Source organism: Myxine glutinosa, chromosome 8 (genome assembly GCF_964187855.1).
Source record: "Myxine glutinosa chromosome 8, kmMyxGlut1.1, whole genome shotgun sequence".
Taxonomy (NCBI): Eukaryota; Metazoa; Chordata; class Myxini; order Myxiniformes; family Myxinidae; genus Myxine; species Myxine glutinosa.
In genome coordinates, this window is record NC_136268.1 from 125,798,892 (window position 1) to 125,806,901 (window position 8,010).

An 8,010-nucleotide genomic window follows, 5' to 3' on the forward strand; every position below is an offset into this window, starting at 1 on the left:
AAAAGGCCTTCTCCAAACTGTTGCCACAAACCTGGAAGCACACAATCATCTAGAATGTCATTGTATGCTGTAGAGTTAAGATTTCCCTTCACTGGAACTAAGGGTCCTAGCCCATGAAAAACCATGAACTCTGAAAAACAGCCCAGACCATTATTCCTCCACCAAACTTTACAGTTGGCACTATGCATTCGGGCAGGTCGCGTTCTCCTGGCATCCGTCAAACCCAGATTTGTCCATTGGACTGCCAGATGGTGAAGCGTGATTGATCACTCCAGAGAATGCGTTTCCATTGCTCCAGAGTCCAATGGCAGTGAGCTGTATATATATATATATATATATATATATATATATATATATATATATATATATATATGTATATATATATATATATATATATATATACATATATACATATATATATATATATATATATATATACATATATATATACATATATATATATATATATATCAAGTAATGAACGGCGGTTGGGAATTATATCCACGATATCCATTTTTCCGTTCTCCAACCTATAGCTTTGTCTTTAAAAACTCAACGTTTCGGCCAGCAACCCAGCATGCGCTGAGCCTCCACTAGCCTTCTTCAAGAGAAGTTCCCTTGTTCACCTCCTCCCAGATATATCTGGGGGGAGGGGTGGGCCTATTCGATCAACCAATCACAAAGCTGCGTTGCGAGACCTCGTGACCATGGACCCATGCTCGGCTTATGTTGCAAGTGTTTTGTGCGTGTTTGAGCGGTGTATTGTGTTTTGTTGTCCGTGTTGCCTGTGTCGGCTATGTCCCACTTTGTCTTTGTCCTCCTCCACGCATCGGTGTCTCTCTGGTGTATTTATGCATGAGAGGTCCGTATGCCTGTGGTAATGCCACAGTCTCCTCTGTCAATGGTGCCCGCGTTTGGCCAGTGTGCCAGGCTTCCAGTATTCGCCTCCTGGCCCGGTTCGGGGATGCCACCAGCACGTTCACATTGTCCCATAGAGGAACATGGCCCGCCCTTATTCCATGCTTGGCGATAGCAGATATTTCTGGGTGATTACACTCAAAGGCCTTGTGGTGTTCATTAATGCGCTGGCCTAAGGTTATTCCAGTCTCGCCTATGTATTCTCCACCACAGTCACATGGAATGGTGTATACCACACCTGTGCAATCGTTCTTCAGTCTTTTGTCTTTGACCTTGGTCAGTGCACGTCTCAAGGTGTATATAGGTTGGTAGTTGACCCTCAACCCGACCGGTCTCAAAATCCTGCCAATCCTTTGAGATACCCGTGGCACAAATGGTAGCACGCAGAAGCCCTTAGCTGGTTCCTGTGGCACGTCCTGGATTCTTGGAGCCACCAGTACCATTTCATTTTTTGGGCACAGGTGGTCTGGGTAGCCATTGGCTTTCAATACCCATTTGAGATGCTTGATCTCTCTCCTTTTGCCCTTCAAGGTGGACGGTATATTCCTTGCCCTTTTTACGAGTGTATTCACCACAGCTCTTTTATGGTGCAGTGGATGTCAAGACGTGAAATCGAGGTAACGCTCGGTCTGGGTGGGTTTCCTATATACTGCGGTACTTAAGCTTCCATTGAGGTTCCTCCTCACCAAGACGTCCAAAAATGGAAGCGACCCATCCTGTTCTTCCTCACAGGTGAATTTGATGGAAGGAACCACTCCACTGATGCCCTCCTGGATTGCATTAACAGCCGTGCTGGGGCAGATGACAAAAGTGTCATCAACATAGCGGTACCAGACACGTGGCTGTGTTGGGAGGGATGGGATGGTGCGTGTTTCCAGCTCTTCCATCACCATATTGGCAACCACCGCAGACACCGGGGAGCCCATCGCAGTGCCGAACACCTGTTTGTAAAATGTGCTGTCAAAGACAAAATAGGTGGAAGACAGACAAGTGCTGAGGAGGTCACAAACGTCATCAACATTCAACTTGTCGGCGGCCTGTTTCCAGGAATCATCCTCCATTAGCCTCTGTCTCGCCACATCAACCGCCAGGGTTGTGGGCACGTTTGTGAATAGCGAAATGACGTCAAAGGACACCATGGATTCGTGTGGATGGATCGTGGTGTGTGTTATTTTATCCACAAACTCGGAGCTGTTGCACAATCCTAGGTCGGTTTTTCCCACGAGGTACTTTAGTATATTGGCCACGAACTTGGACAATGCATAAGATGGTCCATTGATACACGACACTATGACCCGTAATGGAACGTCTTCTTTGTGGATTTTTGGTAACCTATACACTCTGGGAGCGACGCCGTTGCTGCTATACAATCGCTGGTAGTTTGTGCTCGATAGTCTTCCTGTTCTTTTTAACCTTGCAAGCAGCGAGTTTAACGTGCGTTCTTCCTTCTTCGTTGGATCCTTCGTTATACATTCATAGGTGTTCGTATCATTCAATAACTCATGCATTTTGTCCTTGTATGTCGAGCGGTCCAATAAAACTGTCGCACGACCTTTGTCCGCCGGTACAACCACAATGTCGTCCATCCTGCACAGCTCTTGCAACGCTCGTCGTTCCACTGAATCCAGGTTGAAATCATTTCGGCTGCGGCGGGGTGGGCGGAGTAAAACTGCTGCCACACGTGACCGAACCTCGTTCTTGACGTCATCCGACAGTACCGTGATGGCGGTTTCAACTCGTGACACGATCACATCTGTCGGTATTCCTTTTGGAGTGACCGCAAAGTTAAGGCCTTTTCTTAATACACTCATATGTGAGTCTGTGAAATGTTTACCTGAGAGGTTAACCACCCATCGGTCCTGGAGTGAATCGCTGGCGTTTCCATCATGCACCAGTTTGTCTTGGAGTGCAGCAAACTTTTTCTCGTGCTTCTCCTTCACTGACACCAAGGTGGCGCTGGCAAAGTTCGAAGCTCTCTTTTCCACGCGAGTCCATTCTGCCATCGGTAAGGCCGTGCGGATCGCATCAGCAATCCGGTTTGTTCGGGCGGTGCGTGATCTGATCTTGTTATGGCACATCGATACGAACAGACGCAAAAACCTCCGACCCGTGGCGTGCATGATCCGACGTGCTTTGTATCCTGGAAGAGGTGGTCTAAAACGGAGAGGTTTGGGTAGGACATCTTTGTTCAGGCAACGATGGTTGAACCTCAGATGGGCCTTGGTCACTTCGATCTGCTCCACAAGTTTCGTGTACAGTCGACATTGTCTAGCTACGCTTCGCCCATGGCTTTCGCTAATAATATCAAGTAATGAACGGCGGTTGGGAATTATATCCACGATATCCATTTTTCCGTTCTCCAACCTATAGCTTTGTCTTTAAAAACTCAACGTTTCGGCCAGCAACCCAGCGTGCGCCGAGCCTCCACTAGCCTTCATCAAGAGAAGTTCCCTTGTTCACCTCCTCCCAGATATATCTGGGGGGAGGGGTGGGCCTATTCTATCAACCAATCACAAAGCTGCGTTGCGAGACCTCGTGACCATGGACCCATGCTCGGCTTATGTTGCAAGTGTTTTGTGCGTGTTTGAGCGGTGTATTGTGTTTTGTTGTCCGTGTTGCCTGTGTCGGCTATGTCCCACTTTGTCTTTGTCCTCCTCCACGCATCGGTGTCTCTGTGGTGTATTTATGCATGAGAGGTCCGTATGCCTGTGGTAACGCCACAGTCTCCTCTGTCAATGGTGCCCTCGTTTGGCCAGTGTGCCAGGCCTCCAGTATTCGCCTCCTGGCCCGGTTCGGGGATGCCGCCAGCACGTTCACATTGTCCCATAGAGGAACATGGCCCGCCCTTATTCCATGCTTGGCGATAGCAGATCTTTCTGGGTGATTACACTCAAAGGCCTTGTGGTGTTCATTAATGCGCTGGCCTAAGGTTCTTCCAGTCTCTCCTATGTATTCTCCACCACAGTCACATGGAATGGTGTATAACACACCTGTGCAATCGTTCTTCAGTCTTTTGTCTTTGACCTTGGTCAGTGCACGTCTCAAGGTGTATATAGGTTGGTAGTTGACCCTCACCCCGACCGGTCTCAAAATCCTGCCAATCCTTTGAGATACCCGTGGCTGGCCGAAACGTTGAGCTTTTAAAGACAAAGCTATAGGTTGGAGAACGGAAAAATGGATATCGTGGATATGAAGGAGCTGCGCTCCAACGCGAGTCGAAAGAATTGACGCGACCAAAGACGGAATTCGTCCGAGTTGCTTTAATGAAACAAAACAGCTCAGGTATTCTGACAAGCCCGTTTATCGGGCAGCAATATATTGTTACAGACACGACTTTGATGTTAGGGTGGGCCGAGCGGAATGGCCGCCGTGTCCGCACAAGTTACCCGATTATACTCGAACGTTGCCGAGTCGCGCTACGCTGAATCAATGAAGGAAAAGGACACAACGGCTGGGTTAAAATGACACGACACCAAGGGTTCAGTTCTCAAGACCTCCGGAGGAGGTTATATTAGGGCGGAAGGTCAGATTACAACTACAAGAGGGACAGCATAGAAAGACAGGCACTTAGACACACTTATCTTATTCCCTGACAGACGACAGATAAACAGGACAAAAACTGACTCACACGGGGATTGATGGCAAGGAAAGCGGGTATTCGATGGCCAGCACAAGGTGCACCTTGTGCTCAGGGACAGGATAGCGCGGCCCAAAAGATGCAGGAGGTCTCTCAGCGCTCGGAGGTAGTGACTTCTCTTTCTCCAAGCTGGGGGCGCATCTCACGTCACATCCGGTAAGTGGCCGTGTATATCCGGCGGGGAGTGACACGCCCTCGGCTCGTTAGCTCCGCCCCAGATGGAATCGGCCCGTTGCTTCTCATTGGGTGCGTGCGGGGGGGTTACCAGGCTCCGCCCTTGACGAGGAGCTGACAGCCAGCCCCTTCGTGGTAACCCCGTGGAGCGCATGGGTAATGGCGGCTAACCGAGCCGGAGTGAGGACGCACACTCCCCGCGCGCGCCGTTGTTGTAGTTGTTGTAGTTGTTGTAGTTGTTGTTGTAGTTGTTGTTTGGGGAAGAAGATGGGAGGAGGTATGGGAAGGTCCTAAACTCACTACTGGTGCCATATAATCACATTCTGGTGCAACGAAGAGTCAGAATTAATGGAAACGAGTCCTTAACTGACATAGACTAAGAATAACTAGCAAGATGTCCGAAAGTTGTCTACGTGAGATGCGGTGGACCTGGGCACGACATTTAATGGGGGAATAAGGGGAAGGTCGGTTCTACAGAGTGTTGTTTACAGACAATGGGACTAGGGAATGGGGGATTGGGGATAGTTGGGGAGTATTGGGGAAATAGGGGAGTATTTACAAGTGGATATTGAGGCCAAGTCCCATATCCGCAACATTGCACCCTTCTCTACCCTTGGGGCGTCCCGACCCGATAAATTTTTACCTATTTTAGTGTGGCACTCAGATGTAGTTCCCTCTACTATTAACTCTACCCTGAGTGCGACAGTTTTACAGATATTCACAAATAAGTAAATATGCCCCCCTGCGACGTTGCACCCTTCTCCTCTCAGAAACACACCCACAGGATAACCGAATCCGGAAAGAATTCGCAAACTAAACATACAGCCGGTAGGGAGCATTATTTACAAGACTACGCTGATATTTACACTACGATCCAGGACCTGTTTTTGGAGGAACACATGCAGATGTTATGCATAGAGAGAGCACGCATGCCAGCATCGATACACCAACCCACGAGTGCTCTGTGGCCTACGGCCTTTAATAATGTGCAGAGCACCCCTTCCCAGCACCAAAAGCACCACCCCATCACACAGTCAGCACCATCCGGTGCACCAATAAAGTGTCTATAAATCACCGGTGGTGTCGCAGCCGGCCGATGTTCTGCCGCTGGTCTTGCCTTGGAGCCCACTTGGTGTTCTGGCTTCCTTAGAAATAAAGAAAGGCGCCAACCGCGTCCATTTCTAAATTGTGGCCGTCAGGGGGCCAACTATTAGTGGTTCACCTGTTTGGCATAGGTGCCACGTTGACCCAGAGGTCCATCAATGGGTGGTGCTTGGCTGCAAAAAAGCTGCGGTCCATTGTGGGTGGCCACCAAAATTGCGGTCCATATGGTGTATCGATCCAGACAGCAAGCAGCGAAAGTGCAGGCCCACAACTGCGGAGCCAGCACCTCTCTCTCCTCTCTCTCTGCCCCAAAGCCAGATCCTCGGAGGTGGGAGACAAAAGAAGAAGACAAGTGAGTAAGGTGGTAAGGGCGCAAAAGTGCACGCAATATAAGGTAATGCACACTGGGGGCACATGGGAACCAGGTGAGACAGGTACGTTCCTACCGTACGCCCCCCCCCCTACCAGGTAACCTACATGGCCCCTCCCTTACCCCTTACTGTATCCACAAAACTCAACACTACCCATAAACATCTACTTTACAAATCAACAAACGTCCCTACTGTCTTCCCCGTTCCTCCCATAAACCAAATTCGTCTTCTCTCCCTCCTAACCAATCAAATTTGCCATTTTCAACTCTCATCAAAATTTGCCATCTCCAACTGAACATCAAAATTTGCCATTACCAATTCATCATCAGTCCCTCCTAAGGAGGGAGAGATGGAATCACCCCAATGTCTCATCCACGTCGTGATGCGTCTCACCAATCCACACATTTGCATCATAAAAAATAATTAAACATGGCATGGTGCGGAGTACCTGTCACCTCAGGTGAGTGGATGCAGATGGTGCGAGGAGATCCTTCATCCTAACTATCCTCTAAATGACTTTAACACACTTTACACTACCCGGGGTCTTTCCCTGCCAATCCATTGGCCACTTACACTATGGGTTCTAACAACCAATCCCCATTGACCAAACTGTGGTGCTTCTCAATTTGGGGTCTCACTCCCCCGATTCATCTCCCGGTGCCCTCGCACAATTTCTGGGCTGCGACGTGTAGCTCTCCCAACAGGTCTACCCACCTGCACACCTCCACCACTGTAGTTGCCACCCGAGCTTACCTAGCTCCTCACCCTAACCTATCTAACTGGGGACAGCCCCTCTCCTGGCTCTGTCACCCCATGGTGCCCTCTGGCACTGGGCTACCCGGGTCCGTCCTCCGGATCCTCGGGCCCCATCCACAACAACTACTACCGGCTCCCAGAGCCCACCTGCGGCCTCACCTGGCCGACATCCTCACAGTGGTGGAGCGCCCAACCAACTACACACACTAACAGGCTACACGCCCAGCCATTTCCACGACACTAATGCACCCATCCAAATACCATTCTTTCACCTCGCACCACAGATGCCAATATCCAACCACAATTTACCTATACCCTCTACCTAACACTTACACTACCCGCCCCGGGTATCCGTGATGGGGGTCCACTCTTCCCCCATTCACACCTTCGCACCATCCACTCCACTCCACAATTTCCACCATACTCACTCCACGACCATCCATTCCAATACTCCATTTATTCCACACTACCATTTATTCCACACAGCCACATACACCTGTTGTTGCACACCTGTGCAATCACCCCTGTTCAATTCTCACACACACGGCATCATCTCAGCTAACTACTCCCTTCTGAAACTTGCGCTTCCCAGTCGTCCCTTTAAACTATTGCGCTCCCTCGTCATTATCATCCACACTAATCTACCTGCGTCCCCACTACAGGTATCAGTCACTAACTAATCTTAACGTTACCTAATGTCATCTTCGCTAGATCCCTACACATGATATATCCTAACCCACCCGGGCTAGTTTTCACTGCCATACACCCCATAATCTATTGCGCATTTGCCCCCCACCATGGGAAGGATGGTGGATTTGCCATCCCACCACATCGGGGGTCTCTCACTACCAATTTTGCACATCAAATTTCAACAAATCAAAATTTGCCAATCACTACCCATCATCTGCCAATCACTACTGCCAATCCCTTGCCAATCATCAAATTTTGTTTTTCTAATTTCGGGGCCAAAACACTAACCTCATCACCCAGTCTACTCACTAATGCCTCTCGGTGCGCCAATCCCTGTCCAAAGCCAGGCTTCGTAAAGCC